The sequence below is a fragment of the Onychomys torridus genome, chromosome 21 (assembly GCF_903995425.1).
Source record: "Onychomys torridus chromosome 21, mOncTor1.1, whole genome shotgun sequence".
Lineage (NCBI taxonomy): Eukaryota > Metazoa > Chordata > Mammalia > Rodentia > Cricetidae > Onychomys > Onychomys torridus.
Window position 1 is genome coordinate 41,370,530 of NC_050463.1, and position 15,986 is coordinate 41,386,515.

At 47.0% G+C, this 15,986-nt stretch overlaps 1 protein-coding gene across 3 annotated transcripts in view; it reads right to left on the reverse strand.

Annotated features, from left to right (window-relative positions):
• Kcns3 (potassium voltage-gated channel modifier subfamily S member 3) overlaps window positions 1–15,755 on the reverse strand; it is a 36,444-nt gene extending 20,689 nt beyond the window's left edge. The window contains exons 1-2 of one of the 3 annotated variants that reach the window (XM_036170896.1): window positions 15,538–15,755; window positions 14,784–14,962 (exon numbers count right to left, since the gene is read on the reverse strand). The gene's annotated coding sequence lies outside the window, so the exon portion shown is untranslated. Of the gene's footprint in view, window positions 1–14,448; window positions 14,687–14,783; window positions 15,268–15,537 lie in introns of those variants that run through there. The other 2 variants (XM_036170897.1, XM_036170895.1) reach the window with 2 other exon arrangements.
• Between the last annotated feature and the right edge of the window lie 231 nt (window positions 15,756–15,986).

Here is a 15,986-nt window from a genome sequence, read left to right on the forward strand (position 1 = left end):
CTTCTGCCTCTGCTCTCCTTCAGATAGTCTGTGTCTTTCTACCAGTTGGCCACAGTGCACTCTGACTGTGCCCCCCCCCTCTGCCCATCTTCATTCCTCACCCCCAGATTGAAACCAGGGTTGGATTTTGTTAGACCCATAAACAGTAGGTTCTTCGACTAGATAAACACTAGATCCAGAATATTTCAGGGGAAATGCAGCTTCCCCACTCAGTAGAAAAGTGGTATTGGAAAAACTGGTTAAGCTGTCTCGGACTCAGTTTCCCGATTCTTTAAACACGGGTACTCAACACCAATCATATCTCATGTGAAACAGTTAGGAAAATGAAAAGGGGTGATAACTGTAGAGTCCTCTGTGCTTGTGACATAATAAATGATCAACACAATGCTAGACATTTTCATCACTCCTCATCCATCATCCTTACCTGCCACAACCCAACTCATACCCCACGACTAATGAAGAATTGCTTGAAATTCACCAAAACTTTCCTGGCTTCTTAATGACTCCAGATCTCCACACTTGCTTTGTCTGTTCAGAGTGCCCTCCAAGACGCAGCTCTATCCTGTTCTCCCTGACCTTGGGTTCCTCCACCTACCCCTACCATGCCTGCTTCACCCCTAAAGCTACCAGCCCCTGTCTCCTTCTGGTCAGAGTATTTAATTTACTCTCTGTAACAGAATAATCTGTTTACTGTTGCCATTGGAAGCTCCGCAAAGATGAGGGGATCTCATTTTCCTTAATCTTTGTGTCCTAAATGCCCAACAAGAAATAATGAATGTAAAATAATGGCCCATTTGAATTCCCAGATCATGCTGGAGAGGCAGCCATACTCACTGTTCACCACTGATGGGTAATGAAACAGAGGTTCAAAATGACTGAGTCCAGGGGCTAGAGAATGCTTCACTCAGTCTGAAGCATTTACCATATAAACATTAGGATCTGAATCTGGTTCGCAGAACCCATGTAAAAAAAAGCCAGGCATGGTGGTGGTGGTGGTGTGGTGTGCTGGTAATCCCATTACTGAGAGGTGGAAATAAGAGGAAGGGGTGGGGGGGGGGGGGCTTGCAGCTATACAGTTGGTGAATCCCAGGCTAGTAAGAGACTCTGTGTCAAAAACCAAGGTAAGCCGGGTGGTGGTGGCGGCAGCGGCCTTTATTCCCAGCACTCGGGAGGCAGAGGCAGGTGGATCCCTGTGAGTTGGAGCCCAGCCTGGTCTCCAAAGCAAGTTCCAGGAAAGGAGCAAAGCTACACAGAGAAACCCTGTCTCAAAAAACCAAAAACCAACAACAACAAAAAAAAAACAAGGTAGACAGTGCCTAAGGAATTAAGGAATGACACTCAAGGATGACCTCTAACCTCCACACATGTGCACATGCACCCACATACAACTGTGCACCCATGCAAATGTTCATGCACATGTACATACACACACACAGAGCAGAGTGAGGTGGGCCCAGAGCCCATTGAAGCCTTCTACTCAGGGAAATGAGCAGAAGGAGACATCATTCTGTCTCTCTTGCTGATGACTTACTTGTCTGTCCTTATACACCAGGCTCTTGTCCCTAAACAAACAGACTTTATCCCCCTAAACGAGCATGGGAATAATATACAGGACTTTTTATCACCACACCCTGTGTGAGCAGCTACAGAACATCTACAAAGTACCAGGGGTCACCAAAGAGAACTAGTGCAGATAGCCTTCTAACAGGGCCTTTCACTGAACAGTTTTTCTTAAAGGCCTACGTGTCCATTGCTTACTTCTTGCCAAGCACTGCATGAATTGCTTTACAGATGCTGCATTGTGCAAGATAAATGTTATTATTGTTATCCCCATTCTTTGAATGAGGAAACCAGGACTACAGAGGTTAAAAAGCATCCTCAACTAGAAGAGGCAGGGATTTGATTCAAAGCCACGGGAGCAAGGTGCTATAACCAGTCTGCTGTCATGTGAACACTACTCTGCTGCCTCTTAGCAGTGTGACTTGAGCTTTTCATAGACAGACAGACAGATAGAGTCTTAGTTAGGGTTTCTATGGCTGAAATGAAACACCAAGACTAAAAAGCAAATTGGGAGAAAAGGTTTACTCAGCTTACACTTCCTTAGCCCTGTCCACCGTTGAAGGAAGTCAGGACAGGAACTCAAACTCTGGACACAAGAGCTGATACAGAAGCCATGGAGGGTTACTGCTTACTGGCTTGCTTTCCCTGGCTTGCTCAGCCTGCTTTCTTGTAGAATGCCAGCCCAGGGATGGCCACCCACAATGGGCTGGGCCCTCCCCCATCAATCACTAATTAAGAAAATGCCTTACAGCTAGATCTCATGGACACATTTCCTCAACTCAGGCTCTTTCCTCTCTAATGACTCTAGCTTGTGTCAAATTACCACAAGACTAGTCAGCACATATGGATAGGTAGCAGATAGATAGGTAGATAGATAGATAGATAGATAGATAGATAGATAGATAGATAGATAGACAGGTAGATAGATAGACAGATAGAGAGATAGAGAGATAGATGATAGATGGATGATAGATAGATAGACAGACAGACAGGTAGATAGATAGAGAGATAGAGATAGAGAGAGAGAGAGAGATAATGGATGGACAGACGAATAGATAGATAGATAGATAGATAGATAGATAGATAGATGATAGACGGATGATAGATAGATAGACAGACAGACAGGTAGATAGAGAGATAGAGAGATAGAGACAGAGAGAGAGAGAGATAGATAATGGATGGACAGACAAACAGATAGATAGATAGATAGATAGATAGACAGACAGATAGACAGATAAATAGATTCAACACCAGTTGAATCTCTCATTGCTGCAATGAATTTCCTGCACAACTACTTAAGGAAAGAAGGGTTGGTTTGCCTTACAGTTGGAAGAGAAGTCCATCATGAAGGAGAAGGCACAGGGGTGAGTGTGAAAAGCCGCAAGTTGAGTCCACAAGCAGGAAGCAGAGGGTGATGAATACTAGTGCTCAGCTCCCTTTCTCCTTGTTTTTTCCAGTTCAGGACCCCAGCCCACTGAATGGTGCCACTCACAGTTAAGATGGGTCTTGTCACCTCAATTAACCTCATCTAGGTCATCTCTCATAGGCATTCCCAGAGGCTTTTCTCCTAGACCAGCGTTCTCAACCTGTGGGTCGCGACCCTTATGGGAGGTTGAACATCTCTTCCATAGAGGTCACCTGAGGCCATCAGAAAACACAGATATTTACATTACGATTCATAACAGTAGCCAAATTACAGTTATGAAGCAGCAACAAAGATAATTTTATGGTTGGGGGTCCCCATAACATGAGGAAATGTACTAAAGGGTCACAGCATTAGGAAGGTTGAGAACCCCTGTGTTAGATCATGGCAAGTTGACAATATTAATCACCACAGACAGTAGATACATTGGTATACACATAATTAACAGATCAATAATAAAAACACTCTAATACAGATACACAGATACCTGATGGGTGATAGACGACAATGACTATAACATTACCTACCATCAAGCATATCTCAATAGGCTAAAATGAACATCATATTGATCTCAATGTCTGGTGTGCTGTATGTTCTGCATCAATTGTTTTTATCACTGAGTACTATAAGAACCCTAAGAGTCATCTAAATAAGAACTGGAGTTCTAACAACATAAGAGTCTCCCCCACGTATCTGATGCAAATCCGAAAGGCTCTGGGCACACACAGGAGAAGTCCCTGAGGACTAGGCTGGGGAATAGCAGGGTTGGTCCTTAGGGACCTTGTTTTCTCAGTACATTCCAGGCATCCCTGGCTCCATTTCTGAAAATAATCATCTCGAGTTTCATCCTGCTCCCTTTTAACTCAGTGGGAAAGACTAAACTGAGCCTTTGGAATGGTGTGGTATAGGCCTTGGGCATCTCTTACATCCTTTGGGGGCCTTGGACAGTACAACAGGAGGAACTGTTTGTGATGAACCAACACAAACATGATTTTCTGTTTTTCTAATGGTTCTGGGATGCTCCTAGAGTCAATGAAGAAGGTACAGTGCCCCACCTGGAATAAGCAGAAGCCAGGGCCCTCCTGAAAAAGCAGGAAGTCACTTAGTTGATGGAGCACGTAACTAGCTAAGCCCATTCCACCTGCCCACCCAATGGCTTCACTGTAGGAAAGAACTAGAAGACACTCCATTGATAGAGCATGTAACTAGATAAGCCCGTACCACCTGCCCACACTATAGCACAAACAAGAAACTGGCAGCAGGAACTTCCAGGGACACCCCTAGCTTCACCATCCACCCAGATAACATCCAAATGTGGACAAATAACCACTCCCAAGAAAATTAGTCAAAAGGAAGCAGATATGCAGCAAAAAAATTCCACTCAACACTCTCCAAGAATCTTCCATTCCTTACCTTAGAGAAAAAGCTGTGTGAGGAGTAGGATGTGTGTGTGTGTGTGTGTGTGTGTGTGTGTGTGTGTGTGTGTGTGTGTGTGTACACGTGCCTGCCTGCCTGCCTGCCTGTATGTGGCCAGAGGGACTTCTCTATACATAAGTCAAGATGTAGCCATTACCTATGTACACCTTCAGGGAAGAGCGTGAACTCACTGAACATCAAGCAAGAACTGTTTCCTACTTAGCTGGTCTCAGCATCCACCAGTCTACTTTAAGCCCACGCCCTGTTGCAGCCCCAGTAGACCACTTACCATCCCTAGTGATTCAAATATTCTCCCATTGGTTCCAAATTGTTGAACCAATTCCCTCTAAGGGAACCTTCTTTGTAGGTAAAGTTCTGTCTTCAGGAAATCAGCTGAAGGGGCTGGAGAGATGGTTCAGCAGGTTAAAAAAAAAAAAAAAAGCACAGGCTGCTTTTCCCGAGGACATGGGTTTGATTCCCAGCACCCACAAGGTGGTTCACAAACATCTATAATCGCAGTTCCAGGGGATCTGACACTCTCTTCTGGCACACAAGTGTACACAGACATACAAACAGACAAAATAGACATCACATTTTAAAATGTGATAAGGGGTTGGGGATTTAGCTCAGCGGTAGAGTGCTTGCCTAGCAAGCATAAGGCCCGGAGTTCGATCCCGGGGTTCGATCTTCAGCTCCAAAATAAACAAACAAACAAACAAATAAATGAATGAATAAATAAATGAATGAATAAAATGTGATGAAATGCCACCTCTTCCATGTATTTCCTGCTCCCTTCCCCCAACACACACAGATCCAGTGCTAAACAGGTACCCCTACAAATCTGCATCTGTACAACCCCATTTCCTAGCAACATCCCTGACATTTCATGATATCAGTGTCTGATTCACAACAGACAAGTGGGAGAAGTCTGGTGGAAATATGACTAAATGAATGTTGTACTTTAAAAGAAAAAAAAAAGGGGGGGCCATGGAGGCGGGAGAGATGGCTCAGTCTGCAAAACGCCGCTCTCACAAGCATAAGGACCGGCGTTCAGATCCTAACACACATATAAAGAGCTGAGCATAGAAGCGAGCACCTGTAATTACCACCCTGGGGAGGTAATGGTGAGAGGATCCCTGGAACTCAGAAGCCAGCTAGTCCTAGCAGAATCAGTGAGTTCCGGGTTCGTGAGAGACCCTGCCTCAAAAGACAAGGTGGGAAGTGATGGAGGAAGACACTACCTTCAATCTCTAGGGCCACATACATACATAACACACACACACACACACACACACACACACACACACACTTTATATATATAAATAAAGATTTAAAAATGAGCTTCCCTGATCAAAATGGAGAGGAGTAGACAGGGTTACTAAGTAAGTGTCTTCACACCAAACTACCTTTCCTGGGACTCCAGTGAGTGTGTTAGGAAGTCATAACTAAGCTCGGTTCACTGCTATCAAAACACCTGAGATGAAGTAATTTATAAAGAATGGAGGTTCTTCAGCTCATAGTCCTTGAGGCCGGGAAGTCCAAGAGCACGGTACAACATCTAACAAGGCCTTCTGTCTGCAGGACAGCCCGGCAGGAGCTGAAGAGTGAGCCACAGTGAGTGTGCAAGGTCATGTATCTCTTTCTCTCCTTACAAACACACCAATGCCGTCACATGGGTTCCATCCACATGACTTCATCTAATCCTAATGACCTTCCAAAGATGCCCCACACCCCCAAGTGCCCTCCACATGGGAATTCCAGCCAGCTTCTCCAGACTCTTAATAGCGTCACAGTTACAACTGCAAGATGTAAATTTTGAGGGTCCTATGCAAGCCATCATATAAGCTGTTGTTTCTCTGTACCCAGTCTGAGCCCCTGACGTGCTATGGCATTTCCAGAGAGTTTCAGGGGAAAAAAAATTGTTTATGGCTGCTAAACGAAAATAGAGTGTGTTTGCCAAACCATAAATCCTCAGTATATTTACAATGAAATTCTCAGAGGGCCAAGTGTCTTTTGCTGTAGCCAGTTGCTACAGTGACTACTCCGGGCAGTGAAAAAACAAGTTTTACTTAACTTCTTAAGAGATAATAAAATTAATACGATGGCTTGTATAAGTATCCACACCATTATTGAAAAAGAAAAGGGGAGGAAATGAGTTCACGCTCCAAAACATCCACATCCAGGTAGGTGCCGCAAGCCATCGTGAAAGGATGTTTTTCATCTACGATGAACGCTACACTTTATGCATGTGAAAACAATTATAAAATAATGAGATAATAATAATAATAAGTCATAAAAAATTCTTTTAATTTGGCTTATTAAAATTAATACTCATCCTTCCTCTTTGCTAACTTATTTCCGATATGCATCTACCTCTCTCTGGGTTCTCCCAACAAGATATAAGGGAGCTAGAAGGCAAAACCAATCTGAAGAGCGCTGTGTTCGCCAGCCGGCAGGGACGTTGGTGGCTCAAGGGCTAAGCTTCAGAAGCCAGCTTTACCCAGGACGTTGGGTCAGGTGCCCACTTCCCTCCTACGCCACCATATCGCAAGGACATCTACGCCACACAAGAAACTGAATGCATACTGAACAAACAAAACCCGGGTGCCCCAGAGTAAAATGGGGCGGCTTTCTTAACCTGATTTGCACAAAGGTTGATGTCTGTGCGCCTCCTACTTAAAATAAGTAGGGAAATTCACAACCAATCTACACTCTCCCATTTGAGAAGTTCCTAAAGAAATTCCTGCGGACAGGGTCGTAAAGGGATGTTCATGAGGTAAATTTGGATAATAGTGCAATTCTCTCTAAGGTTGTCTATCTGTGTCAAATCAGCTAAACAGTTGGCACCCATGAGCACTGCTGTCTCCTTAAAAATCTGTTTGTGGCGGGGGGGGGGGGGGGGGGGGGGAGGCAGTCTGCAGCGTGAGTACATCCCTCTTGTGGTGGTTCCAATGAGAACTGTCCCCCATCAGCTCAGGTACATGAACACTTGTAAATGGTTGGTGGCACTGTTTGAAGAAGCTGTACAGCTTTGCTTTAAAAAAAAAAAAAAAAAAAGTACATTACTGAAAGTGGGCTTTAAGATTTCATAGTCTAACCCACTTCTAATTCACTCTCTTTGCAACACATTTATGGTTGAAAGTGTGATCTGTTAGCTTCACACACCATCTACCTACATCTATGGTTCCCCCACTCTTACGGACTCCCCCCTCTGGAACCATAAGCCAAATAAACTCTTCCTTCTGTAAGTTGCTCTTGGTCATGGTGTTATATCACAGCAGAAAAAACAAAAACAAACCCTGATGCTTTGTCTTACAAGAAAACGTAATTTCCTCCCTTTTTTTTTTTTTCAGAGCTGAGGATCGAACCCAGGGCCCTGTGCTTGCTAGGCAAGCGCTCCACCACTGAGCTAAATCCCCAACCCCTATTTCCTCCTTTCTATACCACAGAGTACCCAAGTCCCAGAAGGATGATCGTATGCTAAACTGCCTAAAGCTGGGCCTCACGTTCTAATGCCTACATGAAAATGGACTCTGAGCTGTTCCCACTGAGGACAGGGAAAAGCTAAACATGTGCTCCAGGGCTCTTACCTCTGTTGATAAAAATGACTGATTAAAAAGCAATGGCCCCATATAGCGAAACTGTGCATACCATGCTTTTCATTTTACCCTCCCATATGAAAGGTACTAGCAGATGAGGCAACATACATAACACTTTCCAGAATGTAAGTCTAGAAGAGCTGGAAAAAACTCAGTGCTCATCACCAAAAAGACACAGCACACTGACATTCACTCTCAAATCAGCACAAGATGTCCATGTGTCTGCTCAAAGGGCAAAGTTCTCAAAGCATAGAAAGGAAGTTTCATGGGGCTACTACTTTCCCACCTCAAGACACCCCTTCCCAACAAAGAAAAACACTGTCATCCAGTCCAGCAACTATCCTTAGAGTATTAAAGAGTACTTACCTTTGTATTTATTGTACATACTCTACAAGTTTCAGAAGATGGTGACAAAGGATAATGGGATTTGAGGAGATGGTGAAAGGATTTTGGGGGATATTGGTGGGTTTTTATATTTTGGCAAAGACAGGGGTAAGCTAACAGACATGGATAGGTGGATGGATGGATGGATGGATGGATGGATGGATGGATGGATGGATGGATGCTAGGTTGATGCCAGAAAGATGATATATGACAGCTAGACAGACAGACAGATAGATATGAGACAGAAGATAGATGATAAATTGACACTATTTTATGTGACGTGTTCCTTTATACTTTTGTCCCAGAAGAAATAGATTTTAGAAAACAAAGAGGCTCAACCCCAGAACACAATCTCACAGCTGTTGATTGGCCAGGTAAAATCTAACCACCAAAGCGATCAAAAGTGATTGTTGTTCATACACACAGGCTAGCAGCATGTCCCTACTATAAACTCATTCACATCTTCCCCCTGCCCACTGAATAAGCCATGACACCTTGGCCTTGGCTTAAAAGCCACAGGATGTTCCAGCTGCCCCACTCTCCAGGCTTCTCCCAGACCTTCTCCTACAGCCTTCTCCCAAGGCTTAGCACTCAATCCTCATCATGGGATTCTCTTGCCCAACCCTTCCTAAATGAATTCCTCATCCCTAAGAGTGAATATCTTCTCTTTAGTGGTCTCAAGAAGTCCCTACACTTATAAAACTGGCATCATAAAAACCCACAAGACAACCTCTGCCTGCTGTGTGTTATTTATTGACCTCAGAGACCAGAATGCGGAAACATCCTTGCCAAAACCCAAGCAGCTTCACAATCCACAATCCGATACACAAACCACAGCCTTTAACCACAAAGTCTGCCATCTCTTTGGCCAGTTATAATCTTTACCTCAAATAAATCATGGGGAATACTTTTATGTTTACTTTGGCACATGAATCAGAGTTTAAGAAAGCCAGACTTCTCCATAGCAGAGGAAACGTGAAAAAGATGCAAGTGTATCCAAGCTCCCAGATCCAGTTGGCTGGCTACTGAATCACAGCCCTAGGGAGACAGAGATGGGTACATCTCCGGGTTTGAAGACAGCCTGGTTTACATATCAGTTTCCAGGACAGCCAGGACTACACAGAGAGACCCTGTTGAAGAAACAGAAGAATAAAGATGAGGAGCAGGAGGAAGAGCAAGAGGAGGGAGAGGAAGGAGGAGGAAGATGATTAGGAGGAAGAGAACTTAACACAGCAAATGGATTAAATGGTTCTTTGTGTCTATTTCAGGTCTATGGCCCTAGCTCATTCTTACTACCTATAAACTTTAAATGGATCACTGGGAGCTCTTTCTTTAAGGAATGACGGGATAATGGTGACATTCATGATTGACCTTCAGGTCAGCATACTTTGCTAATCCTGGTGTGATGGTTAGTTTAGTCTTCTTATATGTCAACTTGACTAGGTTACTGGGTATCCAGCTATTTAGTCAAACAGTATTTCCAGTGTTTCCATGGGGATTTTGAATAAGATTAACATTCAAACTGGTAACAAATTGCCATCCAGTGTGTGTTGGCCTCATCAAATTACCTTAATGCCTGTCTCTCCCTATGCAGGTGCACACACACACACACACACACACACACACACACACACACACACCTGCCTTCTCTCTTCCATATCTGTCACCTTTGCTACAGTATACCCAGCTCCTAGCATAGTATACATCACCAGGCAGGTACTCAAATTCTTGTAGATCAGATATCTGACCACATACATTAATCATTAGTTTTAATGAGCATCTGCTGACAGTAAACAGGGCATTTCACTCATTTGGAAGGTCCCAAAGCTCACTGAAGCCAGCTGCTATAAACACTGATTGCTTAATTGTAACACTGTCGGCTAAAAGCAAGCAGACCATAAGCCTTTATCATTCAACACTTGTGCAATTAAAGACAATATTTATACAGTATCTCCTCCAAGAAAACCATGGTCTAAGGCTATGCAGGATTCCAAAGAAAGTGAGACAACCTTCACCCCAAACAAAGAAGAAAAACACTACAATCAAGACTAGTAACTATTTTTTTAAGTTATTAAAGATTACTTTTACAAGGCGCTCATCCCGAGAAGTTTCTAAAGATGGTGAAGCTGGTGGACTATTCACCTAGCATACACAAAATCTGGCTCTGATTCCCCAGCTCTTCATAAATGGGGCACAATGGTGCATGCACCTCATCCTAGCACTCAGGAGGTGGAGGCAGGAAGTTCAAGAGTTTAAAATTATGGTCAACTACATAATAAGTCTGAAGTCAACCTGGGATCCTTAAGACTCTGTCTTAAAAATGAAAGGAGAGGAAATGGAAAAAAAAAAGTTGGCTTCAGAATAAAATTCTAATTCAGCCACCTCTAAGGACTGTCCACTGGGGACGAGAAAGAAGTGAGGTGGAAAGATACTGGGTTTGGAATGCACAGAGACCGGGCTATGTCCACTGCAAGGCTTGACCCCACCATCCCACCATCTCTAACCTGCTGTGACTTAGTACAATCAAGATGCCCGTGAGGACTTTGATGAAACAAGCCTAAGGATACTCATCTGAACTGTAGGTTAGGGAACACGGCTGTCACAGTGACTCTAACCAGGTACTACAGTTAGCATCCTGAGTTGTCCTACTTGTGGGCATATTTACCTTGAGTCTCTAGATCCACAGATATCACATCTCAGACGCCACCGGCCCTCGGTGCCCGAGGCTCTGAATTCAATGAACTTGACTCAAGGATGAAGTAGTCTATGATTTTTCTGTTTCTCATACGTTATCTGGAAACAACCATCTGTGCCTAGCTGGTGAGTTTTAGGTCCTGCTTCCCTTCCGTCCAAGTCAGCCGGTCAGAAGTCCATTGAGAAGCTGATTCAGACAGACAAGAGCTTTGAAGTTCTGATCTTCAAGGTGCCTTTTAAGGTTGAGACACAGAACGTGAAGTCACTTGATAACTACCTGCCTCCTCTACCAGTCACTTCACCAAACTCAGTGTAGGATCCCACTACAGAGGAGGTACAACCTGGGAGCCTGGGGACTGGACCCAGGGTGCCGAGCCTCCCGGTGACTCCACAGACAGACTGCTGTAGACAGACTTCAGCTTTACATGTTCCTGTCTCATCCTTCTCATGTAAAACAGGGCAATGATTAAAGCCTACCTCCTGTGGTCGTCCTCAGAATGAAAGGAGTTAATACATGTAAAAAGCCTTTAGCACTTAGTATGAGATAACAATATTAGCAATCTAAATCTTTGGAGCTAAATAAGAAAGGATGTAGACAAGTGACCTCAGTCAAGGAGCCGCCAAAGAAGCATTTACTGGGGTCGGTAGTCTGTTCTCTTTGATTGATGTCTCCTTATACATGTTTCACACAGAGTCCTGGGGATGTAGCCCAATTGGTAGAGTGCTTGCCCAGCAGACAAGAAGCCCGGGGTAGATAGATCCCCAGCACCATATAAACCAGACATAGTAGCATGCATCTGAAATTCCAGTACTCAGAGCTCAGTCATAAATTCAAGGTCATCTTTGGCTATATAATGAGTTTGAGACTAGCCTGGACTACATGAGATCCTGCCTCAAATTTTTAAAAGGGTTTTAGAAAAGGTATGTCTCACTGGTGACATTCTAAGGACCCACTATCCTGGGTGCCTGAGAATCAGAAAAAATAATGCAACCCTTCTTCCTCTCTGCCTGAACCCACCCTAGAAAGCTATCCTTCCCTTCCAGTGGAACCTCAGGCCAACCATCTGGCTGGCCTCCGTCAGACTCGGGAAGCACCTAGAGAACTCCCCTGCACTGCAAGCTCCCACATCAAGACTGCAGGGAAATAAAGAATGCAAGCCTTGCATCTTCACAGGAGACGATTCCCAGTAGAGTACCTAGCAGAGGATCCAGCCAATATCTGTAGGCAGCCAATAAAGGTTATCTATTTAAAATGTTTTCTATTTTTAAAGGAAGAGGAGGAAAGCCCTATGGTACCTGCTTTCCCCCAGGCGAACACACATTCCAACGCCACATGCCACGAGAGAGCAGGCTGGGATCTATGGAAGAACGGAGAGATGCCACACCATTTCTGTAAAGGGCTACAGTGCAGGGAAGACTTCATCAGGAAGGACAGGAATCTCCTTCTCTCCCCTCCCCAAGAAGAAAAAAGGGGAGGAGAGAGAAGACCCTTTGGTGGGGCTTTGCTGGCAAACTAAATGTGATACCCTTAACTATCAACTTGTCACAGTCTAAAATCACCTAGGAGACAGGCCCCTGGGAATGTCTGTGAAAGGTCATCTCAGTTATATTCACTGATGTGGGATGACCTGTCCACAGTGGGCAGTACCATTCCTTGGGCTTGCGGTCCTGGACTGAATGAAAAACCAAAAAGCTAGCCGAGCACCAGCAGACATGGACTGATCCATTGCTCTTTGCTCTTGACTGTGACTATAATGTGACCAGTTCTCTCTGTCTCAGGCTGCTGTGACTTCTCTGTCACGATGGACTAGAACTATAAGCCACGGACACTTTCAAGCTGTTTTTGTGGGAGTAATTTATCGCAGTATCAGAAAAGAGCTAAGATACCGATTCTGCACCTGGGGTTTTTAGTATTTTAACATTGCTGAGCATATCCAAGACAGCTTTGGACTTCCCAACTGGCTGTCCTAGGCAAACCACACATCTAGGCTGCCTTCACTCACGGCTCTGTTTAACAGTGTGGGCTCCCACACAAAATCCCATTAGCTTCCTTAGCATGTTCACAGTATGCTTTCGACTCAGGGATCTTATCGCCTCGATATAACCTTCTGCTAATCCCAACACTGACAACGTCTGGTCCTGAAGCCACAAACAGTGTAAGAAGAGAAGGAAGGCAATACTGTGAGGAAGGAGAAAAGCAAGACCAACTCTGGCATCCTTCCCTGTGCCTGGCCACGTGCACACTGAATGAATAGGCCTCCTCAGAGAGCTCAGGGCCCAGGGACACAGTTCAAGTACACAATCAGCGGATATTCTTGCAAACCAGGACCTTTTCAGCGGGAGGCAAGGTGCAGGGGGCAATGTTTGCTTCCTGTGTGCCTGGGCAGGTATTTGCAAAAAGTCTAGAAGAGTGACACACAGCCCCCAAACCGGCGGTTATGCAAATAGGATATGCAAACACATGCAGAGAGTGGGAAGGTTTTGATCTCGGTTCCCTCCCCTCCACACCTGCCTCACTCACTCCCTTCAACAAAGTGAAAGAGAAAACTCAGCAGCTTGGAAGAACCCACAGATCCACTCTCCCAGTAGGACCTGAAGGAACACCCCCGTCCCTCTCCTTAAGCACCAGGGCTCCTCAAGTCACTCTCATGGGTGGAGGGAGTTCTTGGCGGAATTCTGTCCTTGCCAAAGGCCTCTCAAATTAAGCTATCACCTTGGTCACTCCAGACGAGACAAGTGTAAGGTAGAAGAAACCGAGGACGCAAAGGGTGCTCCTATCCTAAATCGGACAGGAAGGGACAGGGTGGGGAAGAGAGGGGCACAAGGGGACATAAGCTCTGCAATGCGAAAGGCGCCCCAGCCAGGCTCGCCGCGGCCCCTGCCGGCGGGTCTGGCTAGTTCCAGGCACCTCCTGAGGAGGTGATAGGAGCCACCATCAAGGATGAAAGAAATTAAGAGTTCCTGACCCTGCCAGCCCACCTCGCGCCACTACGGCAGATTCAATTGCGGAAACTCTGGAGACTACTCCACATGGGCCCAGTGACCCCAAGCCAACCCACCTAGAGCGCACTGACTGTCTCCGGGCGCAGCGCTGCACCAGGGCAAGAGCCCTGGGTACGCTTTTGCCTGCAACTGTCGTGGGGCGCCTTGCAACATTGCAGGGCAGAGGGGAGGGGGAGAAAAGGCAGAGAAGGCGGAGCAGGAGGCCCGGGAAACACTAACATTTGCCAGGAAAGCGCCTCCTCCCGAGAAAAGAAAGGAAGGGCTTCCCGGCTTAGGAAACGCCCCGGGGATGCCCCCTACGCGAGGTGCCGCCTTTCCCTGGCTCACCCATTCTCTAACCTCCAGTCGGTCCTCCACTACACCTCTTACCCCAAAAAAGCTAGTCGGTCCTAGCTCCCTTCCGCGGGCGTCCAAAGAGACCCACACTCGGTCTGGGCAGTCTGCAGCTTGCGCAACAGGCAGAGCCCGGGCTCCAGCGACGGCGGGCTCCCAGCTCCGGGACTGGAGGATGGGGAGGAAGCCGCAAGCCAGGCGCCCAGCAGGATGCAAAGTCCCCAGTCAACACAGACCTGTGAGGTCGTGCACCCGCGACCTGAGCCACCAGGGACTGGAACAGCAAAAGGTGGGGGAAGGTACAATAAAGTTGAGGGGTCGCATGGAGAAGTGTCACGGGCGCACGGGGAGGTGGGAACCCGAGCAGGTACCTGCAGGAGTCTGGAGTCCTGGCGCGTCTGGCTGGCTGGGCTCTGCAACGTCGCCTGGCCGCGCTGCAGGGATCCGGCCTCGCCGCGCGGCCCCGCGCCCGCCGCCGCCGCGGCAGGAGAGCGGGTTAGCCCGCGCGGGTCGCTGAGTCCACGGATCCCGCCTGGCCGGAGCTGGGTGCCTAGAGAGGCGGGCGGGACCGGGCGTGGCCAGTGTCTCAGTCAACGCCCCGCTGCTCTGCGCTCCTCCCGCCGCCTGGCGTCCGGCTCTCCGCCAGGGTTCCCCCGGCCCAGGGCGCGGCGCGGCGCTCGCGGGCGGACGGATGTGGACTGGTGGGGTCCCACCACCAGCCCCATGCACCGATGGTTGGACCCAGACACAGTAGTGCGGGACTTGCATCACGATTCAGGCCCAAGTGCAGAGTCACCTCGGGAGTGTCCCGCCCTGCCCCAGAGGGAGGTCAAGGTCACGTCCCACGCCTCCCACCTTGCGCGCGCCTGGGAAAGATCCGCAGTCCAGCCAAAGAAAAATGACCTCTCCCGTGGCCCGAGCAAAATGCCTCTCGAAAGTCGTGGCCAGAGCAACACTTTGCAGAATTGCCGAAATTTTCTTGGGCTGTCACGAAGCCCCAACTTGTTTTACAACAAAGTGTGAAGGAGGAAACGACCCCGTTTCTGCCACTGTTTGCCACCACCCGCTCCCTGAAGACTTACACACATTGTGGAACAAGATGATTTGTTCCTTTCCTCGACTTACCAAGTCAGAAGAGATGGCTGGACACATGCAGTAAGCATATGCACATCATACGGAGGAAGGAAAGAAGGGAACTGGGTGGAAAGGGGAGAATGGGAGACGGAGTTACCAGGAGATGGCTCCGGTTGGGGTTGAAATAACAACCAAGGACCTCAGCAAGGGCAGCGTGTGGTCCAGAAGACATGCCTGGCCTCCCCGCACTGGCACTGAGCGAAAACACAACCAACAGCCCGGAAGAGAAATGGGACGCGTGGGGACCCACCCCCGCGCTCCCCCTCCCGCCCCCAAACTGCAGATTTTTTAAGTTGTGCAGACATGCAGCCGTTCCTCAAAGCCAGCTGCTCAGAGTTGTAGGCGCCCAGTGTTCTCAGGGTTTCCACCAGACATCACAAGCTCTGCTGGCTGCTCCCAGCCCAGTGCCCCTAACCCAGGCTTGGTGACAATCGCCTAGC